At 54.4% G+C, this 12,517-nt stretch overlaps 1 protein-coding gene across 10 annotated transcripts in view; it reads left to right on the top strand.

Annotated features, from left to right (window-relative positions):
• Positions 1 to 12,517, top strand: part of CAMTA1 (calmodulin binding transcription activator 1) — a 980,974-nt gene that overhangs the window by 736,790 nt on the left and 231,667 nt on the right. The gene's annotated exons all lie outside the window — the stretch shown is intronic.

Here is a 12,517-nt window from a genome sequence, read left to right as displayed (position 1 = left end):
GCCAGAGGGATTTTGTAGATGCTTTTTATCAAGCTGAGATAATTTCCTGCTATTCCTGACTTGCTGAGAGCAGTTCCCTCATTTGTTAAACTTTGCTGCCCCTGAAATCAGAAACTTTGGGACCCACCAGTTTGTACCATACCCAGGACTGCTTTTCATTCACATCCTGCCCCTCGCAGGATCCTGGAGGGCCCGGTAGTTAAGGGGTCCACAGCCTCCCACTCAGGTTTTTGACTCGCAATCCTGTCTTCTACCCCACCGATCCCTCTCCCCTTGGCTGAGCCTTCTGTCCTGTGCCATGTTCCCGGCCCCTCAGGAAAAGGAACCCTGACAAACCAGTGTGGACCATTCACACATTCACGTATCCACTCATTCATTCATTCATTCATTCATTCAGCAAGCCCTGCACCCTGTGGTACAGAAATCAAGGGCTGCAGACCTGCCCTTGAGAAATGCAGTCTAACACCCAAACTCCACCCGCCCCCACGTCGGCCCCTGTTGCGCTGCATGAGACTTGCGTCCCCTCTCCAGGGGGCTGGCCAGGGCTGGCTGAGGCTCCAGGAGTTCCTCTGCTCTACCATTTTCCTTTTCCAGGAAATGTGTATCCCAGACAGCCCCCAGCACCCACCCTTCTCCCCCATCTCACCGCCCCCCACACACACACCACTAGAGCCTCTGGCCCACAGCAAGCAGAGGACAAGCCCACTCACCCATCCCAGCTCCAGCCCTGACTCTGGAACCTTCTGCAGAGGCTCAGGCTGCCCCCTCTCTCCACATCCGCAGGATGATATGCTATTGATGTTCTTGTGTGTGTGTGTGTGTTTTTTAATCAAGGGAACAATTTCTTTATATGCAAATCTCTTCAATAATATTATTATTATTAGTGTGGCCTCAGGCAGAGGCTCACAGAATTGGAGAGTTGCCGAGTTGATGGTTTTCTTCATAGCGGCTCTGAGCATCATCAGGCCAGCTCCTGGGAGGAGAGGGAGGCTCAATTTCCCCAGAACAATCCCAGCTGGAAAGATGATTGCAGGTATCAAGAGATATGGGGTGATTTCGTCCTCATCTGAATATCTGTGAAACCACCCCCGCACCCTGCTCCTCCATCTCAGGTCACGGCCAAGGGTGGGCAGCCCTGACCAGTGGGCACTCCTTCCACCAGCATCTACTGAGCACCCACTGCCCGCATGTCACTTAATGCCCAGGGCCAGGCGGGCAGCTGCTCACGGTCTGAAGAGGGAGGCAGGCAAGACAGTGTGGGTCCCCTGATCCCACAGACCCAGGGCCTGTGGGAGCCCCCACCCAGACCTGGGAAGCCTGGCAGGGCCAGGACCAGGGTGAGGCACTGGCGTGGGATACAAATTTAAGGTGGTCCAAAAAAAAATCGTGAAGCCAAATAATATTTTAATAGAATATTTTTGAAAATCAAGATTAATGCAAAAAATCCATGATAAACACAAAATCAACATTTTAAAGAAAGGCAGGACGCCTATGGGAAGGCTTCCCAGGGAGGAGACATTGTCACTGCAAACAGAAGGAGAAGGACAAGCAGGACAGAAGCATGGGGAAGAGGTTTCCAGGGGTGAGAAGAAAGAGAGATGGTACTTCCCCACCCCAGGGGCTCCAGGGGCTCTGGAGGCTGGAGTTCCAGTCTGAACCTACACATCTCCCTGAGCCCTCCCACCGCCCACCACTGCACCAAAGCCCCAGGCCCACCTCTGCTTCTCCTTCCTAAGCCCGTGGCCACTGCACACCCCTGCCCCCTACCCCATAGTCTGCACGGACTGGACAGAGGCCGGCCATGGGCCTCCCCTGTAGTGGAAGAGGCCGAGGTCTGGAGCCCTGAGGTCTGTCCAGGCCGTGGATACTGCACACAGACCACAGCTGTGAGCTGGCCTCATGGGAGTTCAGAACGAAGCAGCAAGAGCCATTGGAAGGCGGAGGAGTCCTGGACAGAAATCCGAGGGTTAGGGACAAAGGTGGGACAAAGCATGAGTGTGTGGTGATTTATGGCAGAGAAGGGCATGTTCCTCCAGGCCTGGCTGAGGGGCGAGGCCAGCCGCTCACTTGGAGAACACCAGCCTGTGTTCTGGCAGTGAGCCTTCTGGACACCCTCAGGGCATCCAAGGCCAGGCCAGGGCCTGCCCAGAGGACCAGGCTGACATGAGGAGGCCCTGGCTCTCTGTTAGCAGATGGGGCTGGGTGACCACCCCTCCAGCCAGGGCTGGCCACCCCCAGGAGCAGTGTCTGAAGAGTTCACTCTATTTGTGTCTCTGGGCATTAAGCTACATTCTTCCTTGCCCAGCTGCTGGGGCCTGTGTTTCCAAGAAAACAGCCTTTCCAACAGGGACTTTGAGTGCTGAGAAGGTCTCTCCACCCCCACGGCTGTCACCGGGGCATGCAGACCTGACTCTTCCTGCCCCAGGCCAGCGGTTTCTCCTCTCCCCTGCGAGGATTGAGGTACCCAGGCCTGCCTGACTGTGCATCCTGAGAAACTCAAAGCCACCACTGACTGTAGCCACCGTGGTCAGCTTTATATCTGATGATCTTGTTTGACTCACACCCTAACCCCATGAAGGAGTGACTGTTTCCAGAGAAGGAAACTAAGCCTCTGGAAGGTGACCTAAACTGCCACTGAGTGACGGATGAGGATCTGAATCCACACAAGCTCTTCACCATGACATCATGTTGGTCCCAGCCTACAGCCATCATCTCCCAGACGATCCACCCCTGGAGAGTCATCCCTGGGCTGGAAAGAGAAAGCTGGAAGACAAGCAGCGCCGGGTCAACCTCTGGCCTCAAAATACAGAACAGCTTCTCCAGGCAGCTTGGGACTTTGAGACATCTAAACTCGCTCCTAAGACAGGAAGGCTGAAAGGGACCTGAGACCAGAGGCAAGAGCATAGCACAGAGCCTGGGGCCTGGCCCTGCAGAGACCACAGGAGGGAAACACAGCACAGCTGACCTGGGGCCCTGTGTCTTGAACCTAAGAGGCCAGAATGCTCATCGGGCACAGCCCAGGCACTTCCTCTTGGAAATCACTAGAAGCTACCTCGACCTGGAGACAGGGAGCTGAAAGCCCAGGTCTAGTTTCATGCCCCCAACCAGTTAAGGGGAAAGGGTGCCTCACTTGGGAGCCCCACGAGCAGCTGCGGTTCTCAGACCTCACAAATTCAGCCTGTACCTATCTGTTCTCTCCCAGCCTCCACCCCAATCCCTACCTTTTCTGAAACCTGCCAGAGGTTGGGACAAACAGCAGCACCAATGCTCTAGAGATGGCTCCAAGAAGCTGGGGAAGGTTCGGAGGGCGCAGCGGGCAAGAGCCTAGAAAGGGACCCTGAGGCCACTAGAGACGGAGCCCTGGGGTTAGGAAGCCCGTGGCCACTGCTGCACCAGTGGGACCAAGAATCCCACAACCCAGACAAGGGTGCCTGTGGCTCTGCCTCTCTCCCCACACCATTGCTGCCTTGGGAAGAAAAAGCTTGCTCTCTTTAGATTGACGAGAGCAGACTGATCTTGTTCCTGAGCTTTTCCACGCATTTCTTTTTCCTTGTTGGTAATGAAAAAAAAAAAAAAGTCAAAACTCAGGGCTTAGCCCTCAAGGAAAAAGGCCTGGGGGAGTTAGTGTTTCACTGCCTTCCTTAGCTTTGTTATGACACTAGCAATCCATGTTCATTGATGAAAACTTAGAACCTTCAGAATAGACAGGAATAATTTTAAATTAAAATAGCTTCAAGGCCTGACACTCAAAGATAACCACAGCTAATATTTTGGTTTTAAAAAAAATTCTTTCTACAGATAAATACAACTAGGGATCTCCTAGAGGGCCCCGGAGATCTGGCCTCCTTTCCAGGAGCCTGGGTTCCTCAGCTCTGAGTCAGGCTGGTATCTGACTTTTGCTGTCAGTGTCTGCACTGGTCTCGGAGAGGAGCTTTTGCATGAGGCCTGGGATGTGTCCTCACAGTGGCTGGTCCTGGGAAGGATGGTGGCGTGCCCTATTGACAGATGGGAATACCGAGGCCAGGCAACTTGCACCAAGTCAGTGAGAAAGGCAGAATTGGAATTAGAAAACCACATAGCTATTAAATGAATGAACTGTTTCTTGGCCTTTTGGCTAAGATCAAACTTAAAGGAATGAATGGATGGATGAATGAATGAATGAATGAAGTGAGTGAATGAAGAATAATTGTGCCATACTCCACCCTGCAGCAGCTGACAATGTCTGTGAGAATGTGTTCCATGCCTTCTGTTCCCCTGTGTAGGGTAGAAACTCTAGCACAGGGTTGGTGCCAGTAACTAGTCATGCCAGTAGCTAGTCATGCCCGTAACTAGTCGTGACACCCAGGGAAGTCAGCTCACTGCTTGCAGCCTCTGCTTCCTAGCAACTAACCAGGAGTTTCTGCCAAGCCCTGCCCATCCCACGGGTCTGTTGTGGATATGGAATGAAGGGGGCCTCCATAGAGGCCTGACTCATAGAAAGGTCAGTACAACCTACAGAAGTCCAGGATAGCTCTTGGGGTCGAGAGGACCAGGGGCAGCATGAGCCAAGGAACCACCTCTCAGGTCCTCATGGCAGGGAGGAGTGGGGCGGAGATGGGCATGGGGCAGGCTTTGCTCAAGGTCCCTGTAACCTTGGACAGGCCTCCACCTGCTTCTCTGCATGGTGTGGGCTGGGTCTGCATCTCTCCTCTTGTGTGAACTGGGGTTCTCTGTCCTCTCGGTGCATACCATGTGGGAATCTGGCCCCGGTAATGACACTTCCTCCTGGCCTCGCGCTGACCCCGTGCAGACAGTACCCGCTCGCTGAGCCCACACGGAACCCTTCGAAGTAGAAAACATTGTTGTCACAGACGAGGAACTTGAGGCACAGAGAGCTTAAGTAACTTAACCTGAGCTCACACCACATGGAAGTGAAGGATCTAGGATTTGCACCGTGCAAGCAGGCCCTGAGTCCATGTTGCCTGTCCCTCTGTGATACTTCTGCTGTCTACAGGTTAAAAACATTCACTTATGAGCCCCACTGGCCTGGATGTAGCTCCCAGATCTGCTGGGTACAAGCTCTTGACCTCAGACAAGGAATCTTAACATCTCTATCTGTATAATGGGGCAAAGCAGTCGCTCCCTCATAAAGATGTGGTTGGGTTTTTAATGGAAATGGTGTAATGTGAAACCCATCACATAGTAGGTATTTGATAAATGGTGACCATGACTAGGATAAAGTGTAATCCAGAAGTAAGGCTGTCCTGGGAGGCCACATGCTGGCAACATATCCAGAAAAGGCTTGATAAGAAGCTTTCTGCACAGGTGGGCATTCTTGGAGGGGCATCTGCTGCCCGTGCCCAGCATGCTCCCCTGCCACCCACCAGGAGCTGAGTGGGGTCTCTCTGGGGCCCAGCAGAGGTGGACTTCCCTGTACCCAGGGGGGCTCGTCAGCTCCACCCACAGCCCTTGCTACCCTCCCTTCTCTGGCACCTCGGCACCCTGCCCAGCCCCCTGTGCCCACCTGTGGCTGCCACCCACACAGAAGGATGCAGATGTGCGTGGGCACAGCCCGTGCACAGCCACCTTGGCCTCAGGCTACAGCTGGCCCCAGCTCGTCCTCGTCCCTCCTCGATACAAACTTAACCAGAGCTTCATGAAAGGAACCGAGGCTAATAATTTAAGAAGTAATTTGTTATTAGTGTGGCACTGATGCATTGAGCTGACCAAAGTGCCTTTCAGCAGATTATTATTAAATATTAAGTCTATTGATTCGAGGCAGAGCGGCGCTCTGGTCGGTCCCTAGCAGCTGGGGACGTGCATTTGTTTCGGTGATTTATGGAAATCAAGCCACTCCAGGGAGCCTCACAAATGTCGCTGTCCACTGTAATCCAGGTATCCTCCCAGCAGTCCCGGGGGTGGGTTATAGATGAGGGAGGGTCTGAGAAGTTAAGGAAGCTGCCCGAGGCTGCACAGCAGCTAGGTGGCAAAACCAGGATTCAAACTTGGGTCTGAGTCAAGTGTCTGCCACTTTGAAGCTGCATATGGAGCACACAGTAGGGACTCGTCACATGTGCATTATTGTTATTATCATCTTTCCCTCCCAAACGTCAGCTCCATAGCCATAGATCAGAATGTGGATTTTTTTTTTTTAATTTACTAAAGTATGCCCAGCACTGTGAGTTCTTTTATTTATTTATTTATTTTTGAAACTGAGTCTCGCTCTTGTCGCCTAGGCTAGAGTGCAATGGTGCAATCTCAGCTCACTGCAACCTCCGCCTCCTGGGTTCAAGCAATTCTCCTGCCTCAGCCTCCCAAGTAGCTGGGATTACAGGCACCTGCCATCATGCCCAGCTAATTTTTGTATTTTTAGTAGAGACAGGGTTTCACCATGTTGGCCAGGCTGGTCTCAAACTCCTGACCTCGGGTGATCCGCCTGCCTTGGCCTCCCAAAATGCTGGGATTACAGGCATGAGCCACTGCGCCTAGCCAGTAACCTCTTACTATGCTCAATAAATGTTAAGATGAAAGGATGGAAGCATGGATGGGAGGGAGGGAGGGAAGGAGGGAAGGTGGGAATAGTAAAGTCCTGGTGAGAGCAAAGAGTGACCTAAGAGTCACTTTTCCTGCCTTGTTGTCACTGTGCCTCCACCGAAGTCTCAGAGTCTGTGATGTTCTTACCTCTCCATGCCTCATGCTCTTCACCTGTAAAATGGGCTGAGTCATCACAGTGCCGCCTCACAGACTCACTGGGGGCTCCATGAGCAAATGCATGCAGACCTGCTGAGTGCTTTGCCAGACAAGGTGGGCCTCAGTGTCAACCACCATCCTTACTCAAAAAACCTGCAGAGGGGACTCCTGAGCACCTCGTTCCCCAGACTCCGGGAGAGGAACCCCAGGTCCAGGAAGGAGATCGATTCTGGCCCACCACGGGTCTCAGACCAGAAGCAGTCCTGAGAGAAGTGTGCCCAGATCCCCTAGGCTGGGGCACCCGGAGGAGAGGAGCCTCCCTCTCACCAGGTCCACTCCCAGCCCCTCCCTCTACCTCTTTGTTCCTGAAAGTCTTGAAGTTGAGCTGCCTCCAGAATCGCAGAGCTTCTGAGAACAGCATCACGGAATAAATAGCCTTTCCATGCCGTGCCTGTGGTCCACGGAGCATCTGAGACTTCAGAGACTATGACAGGGCAGGTCACCCTGTGAGCTGGTCAGGTGGTCCTGTTCCACTTCTCTGGGTGTCCATCTGGGGCGGCCACAGAACCTTTGGGCTGAATGTTGGCTTTTGAACAGATAGTAATTTTTTTCTAATGCACCTACAAAATGCCCCAAACTGCTGGCGTTCTTGAGGCTTCACACCGTGCTAGTCTTTTAGATGTTCAGTACCATGAAGGAAATGAAAGCAATGGAAGAAAGGCAGAGAGGAAGGGGCGGGGGCGGTGAATGAGTGACAGAAAAGGAGGCAGGTGACTCCAGCGGTACCTGGAGGCTCCCGGGCCCACCTGAGCCCTAAGCTGCAGCCCTTGGGATGTCTCCATTGAGCCAGTCCTTCCTGTGTGGCCTTCGGATTCTTGGTGGAGGGGACATTCTTGCACACTAGTGCCCTCAAGTCAGGACTGCCACTCACCCTCCAGGGCGGCCATCTTCTCAGCTGTTTTCATAGCTTTCTATTTTTTTTTAGAGACAGATTTCACTCTGTTGCCCAGACTGGAGTGCAGTGGTATAGTCACAGCACACCGCAGCCTCCTGGGCTCAAGTGATCCTCCCACCTCAGCCTCCCAAGTATCTGGGACTACAGGCACACACCCCTATGCCCGGCTAATTTTAATTTTATGTTTGTTTTAGGGACGGGGCTCTCACCATGTTGCCCAGGTTGGTCTTGAACTCCTGGGCTCAATCAATCCTCCCATTTCGGCCCCTTGAGTTCAGCTTCTTTCTTTAATCCATCACTTACGCCACAGATATTTACCAGTCAGGTATTGAAACTTACAAAAAGTGCAGGACTTGGCAACCTCCCTCTTCTCCCTGGAGTTGAAGGCAGTACCTGCCTCCCCGTCAACCTGGTACTGGCTGTTTACGATGGGTGCCCAATCGCTAATAGAAGAATGAATGAGTGGATGGATCGAGGGAGATTTAATCCATGCTGGAGAAGAAGAAAGAAAGAGAAGGAAGGACAGAAAGAGAAACAGGCCGGCAGGGCCCCACGTACTGAATGTCAAAGGGTGGAATGGACCCTGGGGCCCCAAAGAGTTCGGGACAGAAGACTCTTATTGGACCAGTGCAGGTGGTGGCTCTTTGGGAAGGGTGGGATTTCATCTGGAACAAGAGAGGGGAGGCCCAGGTGGGAGTTGAGGGTCCCAATAATTAGTACCTTGTTTTCCCTGCCTGAGTTCTGAACCTACTGAGAGAAACAAGAGTAAGGCAGTTGGAGTTGAACTCCTGGGTTAATTCCTCCAGTGCTGTGGTGCCCGGGTGCTGGGCAGCAGTGGGGATGTGCCCAGGAGTCTCCCTCCAGCACCCCCGGTCAGTCGGGGGCACCCCTCCCCTGCTGCAGGTGCCGGATGGGTCCCGAGCCTCCCTCCAGGGGCAGGCCCTTCCCTGCCGGGCTCCACTGCAGGCTCCACTGAGGTAGAGCACAGGCCGGCTGTGCCCTCTGCAGGCAGCTGACGGAAGAGAGGGAGGTGGGCCAGGGTTACCTGCACTGCCCTCAAACTAAGGAATCAGGAGAGACCCTCCTGGCACTAAGCAGCTGGGGCTGGAGAAGGGCTGGGTCCTTACTCTTGACCTCCAATAGCTTTGTGCCCAAAGAAGGAACTGCCAAGAGGGACCAAGGGCTACTCCGAAGGGAGGTAGAGGTGGGATGTCTCTGCAGCAGGAAGCACGGAGTCACATCCTCTCCCTACTGAGTGTGTCAGAGAGGCTGGGGGTGTGGACAGTTGGGGTCTGGGGCTCCTGGACTTCTCCAGCTGGGCTAGACATTAGAAAACGTCGGCCGGGCGTGGTGGCTCATGCCTGTAATCCCAGCACTTTGGGAGGTCGAGGTGGGCAGATCACTTGAGGTCAGCAGTTTGAGACCAGCCTGGCCAACGTGGTAAAACCCTGTCTCTACTAAAAATATAAAAATTAGCTGGGCATGGTGGTGTGCACCTGTAATCCCAGCTACTCGGGAGGCTGAGGCAGGAGAATCGCTTGAACCCCGGAAGGTGGACCTGCAGTGAGCTGCAGTCGCACCACTGCACTCTAGCCTAGGTGACAGAGCGAGACCTTGTCCCCCCCAAAAAAAATTAGAAGAAAAAAAAAGAAAATGTGTCCAGACTTCTTCCCTTGAAGCCAGGAGCAGGGCCCTTCTGGATGCCGCATGGTCAAGCCTCATCTACTGTACCTGGAGCCTTCTCCTGACCCGGAACCCTGCCCTTGCCCAGCCTGGCTCCCCTGGGGGCTCATGGGACTCCTGAGGCCCCTCCCATCACCGGTCACCCGCCCCCTCCGCCCCTGGCAGCCTCATATCTGCCAATACAAAGCCATACATCTTGGTGTGTGACAAATCACTTTTTAATTGCCTGAAGGAAGAAATCCATTAGTCTTTCCTTTCCGTGAGAAACATCATAACGTTCAGCAGAGCCCAGGCTGGCTGGAGGCCGAGGCTGGGGGCCGCGGGGCTATTTTTAGTTTGCATCAACATCCCCCTCCAAGCATCCATTCTAGAAAGGGAGGAATTAAATCTTCCTGACACCCCGGGGCCACACGGGGAGAGCTTGCTGCAGACCCGGGGAGGAGAAGCCGCTGTGGATGGAGTATTATTTGTCCAAATGAATTTGTGTCACGTTTCACGAAAAATCTGCTTCCCTGTAAACAAGTGGCCGTCCCCACCCTCCTAGGCAGCTGAGGCCCAGCCCTGTGGGGTGGCACTACCTGTTCCCCACCTCCCTGGCCAGCCCACGCCCTCTGTCGTTGTCTGGCATGTCCTCGGTGGCACGGACTCTGGCCGCAGAAGGCCAGCAGCTGCCCAGGGTCACAGCAGTGGACATTCGAGGGGAGCTGAGGCCACGGCAGTGGCTCCTCACTCCTCCTTCCTAAGACCACAGGGGGCAGAGTTGGGGCCTGGGGGACTGCTGCTGGGCCGGTTTGGGGTTCCACTAGCAGTCCTCAACTTTAGAGAAAGGCCAGCGAAAGTGAGATTTATGGCGTGTCCCTGAGGCTGCCTCGGGGCCACAGGAAGTGGGTTTGCCTTTTGCCCGGTACAAATGACTGTCTCGATTTTGAAAAAGATGCAGAAAGAAGGAAAGAAAGCGGAGGGCAGAGGGAAGGGAAGACGAGGGGAAGGGAGTGAAGGAGAGAGGAGGGGAGGGGAGGGCTAGGAAGATCCCATCCAAAAAAGGGGAGTCAAGGGAGATGACTGGGATGTGTACACCACAGGCCGCCCGCCCCACCCCGGGCAGCCACCCACAGGCCGTTGAGGCAGCAAGGCCGGCAGGTCCATGCCAGGGGTGAGAGCTGAGTCCAAAGGAGGAACTCAGTGAGTCTCAATGAATGAATGAATGAATGACTCTGGTGACAAGGGGCTCTGATTGGCCAGCATGTGTCTTCTGAAGTCAGGCACCCCTGGCAGGGCCCCCGGCCCTCTGGGGCGATGCCTGCTGAGGGCTGGGAGCTCTTCCTTGGGCTGGGGAAGCTACAGTGCCCAGGGAGTGCCGCCCACCTCCACCCCCAGGTCTTTTCCTGAAGAAAGCCTGCTGGTGTGCAGGGGCAGGCTCCATCTTTACGTCAGACAGTGTGTGGGCTCAGGACCTGCCCTGTGACATGGTCCTAAAGTAAAACTCAGAGGGGCTCTGGGATGTCCGGGCTGTGAGCATGGCCCAGTCACCCGCTAGAGATGGGCAAAGCTGCGCTTTCTCAGTGCAGTTTCTGTACCCGAGAAACCTCAGCACTTTCTTGGGTGCAGGACCGGAAACGAGTGGCCACTTGCGAGCTGGAGAAGACCTTGGAATATGTCACTGATGCAAACACAGGAGACTTGGCTGAAGACCACACCTCCTGAACCTCACCTGGCAGGTTTGATAGACAGCCACCTAGTATTGTCGCCTCTCTGTGGCCACCACCTGGGACACAACCTATGACCCCAGGAGGTGATGCTTCAGCCTGTCCCTGTACTTTGAGACCCACAGGCACCTTTCAAAGAGGCTTCTACCCCACAGGAACCTGGGGCGCTGCCACAGGTGTGAAAATGTTTTAGCAAGGGCAGCCCACAGTGGGTGAGCTCCGGTCTTTTTGCTATTGTTGTTTAAATCAGAACAAAATGCACTACACGATTATTTCTGTGCATGAAATGCAAGGTTGCCAAGTTTAGGTTCCACCTGATGCTAGTAACCTTAATTGTAAATCCTTTATTTATAGACTTGGGCTATAACAACCTCCTCGTGGCATTAAACTAAACGCTGACAAAGGCAGAGTGGGCCAAGCATCCCTGGCAGCCCCCAGAGGTGAAATTCCAGCCCCCGTCATCGTGTGTATTAAGTGACAGGGCTCGTAAAACCCCATAGCTCCTTTCTCCACCCCTTGCAGTCTGGCTCCCAGAGGGGCAGATAGTTGGAGATCCTCATGCAAAATAAATTGCTCTGCACTTTCACTAAAAAGTAACTGCAACTGACCCAGCACTTGCAGGGTGAGCGGCAGGGAGGGGCTTTGTGGCAAAATCAAAGGATGGGGAGGAGGTGCCTGCCCCTGGGTTCACTCTGCGTCCCTGCCACTGGAGCCTGCCCTTTGCTGTGGGTTCGGTTTCTCTGCATCCTAGTCCCAATTCTGTGACCATCGGGTGTCCTTAAACAGGCAGCTGGAGATCCCAGAATTTGGATCTGATTTCACTGGAGCTGGGCAGGCCTTGAGAGGGGCTCTAGCCCAGGGTTCCCTATTCTGGAACAAAAGTAGGACAGGGCAGGGCTGCTGGGGGCAGGGACAGGGCTGGGACACCGGCCCCTGGGTCCAGCGAGTGTGTGAAGGGCTGCCTCCATGGCGCACTGGGCTGAGGTGTGGGTGCAGGGCTTTCTGGACAGCAGGTGCAAAACTCATCTAAATAGCAGATCTGACCAAGGCCTTCTATCTGCTCCACCCGCGGAGTGCTGCCCCGCTGCCTGCAGCCTGAAGCCTTAACCCCCTAAAGAGTTCCCTGAGCTACTCCCAGGAATCCCAGCTGGCCAAGGTCTCATTGACCCCAGGCATCAACTCTGGTGGCTCCTGTCCCCAGTGCTCTCTCATCCCCCTCTGCCTGCCCACATCTTCCTCGTCCCTCTGCCATCTCAAGACATCACCTGCTCCAGAGAGCGTCCTGGACCAAGCATGGCCAGGGAGCCCTCGGCTTAGGCAGGGGCTCCCTGCCCCGTCAGGTAGCAGCCTCTGAGCAGGCAGCAGGTGACATTCATCTGCAGCTGCGGGCTACAGCGGGCGCCTCCTCCCCCACAGCTGACAAATGCAGCATTCGGAGCTCGCAGGCCTGTGGCCTAAGCAAGAGGGACGCGTTGCCCCACGGTTTATGGGGCGAAGCATGATT

This window comes from Pongo pygmaeus, chromosome 1 (assembly GCF_028885625.2).
Source record: "Pongo pygmaeus isolate AG05252 chromosome 1, NHGRI_mPonPyg2-v2.0_pri, whole genome shotgun sequence".
In the NCBI taxonomy this organism is placed as follows: Eukaryota; Metazoa; Chordata; class Mammalia; order Primates; family Hominidae; genus Pongo; species Pongo pygmaeus.
This window is presented reverse-complemented; position numbering and strand designations above follow the sequence as displayed.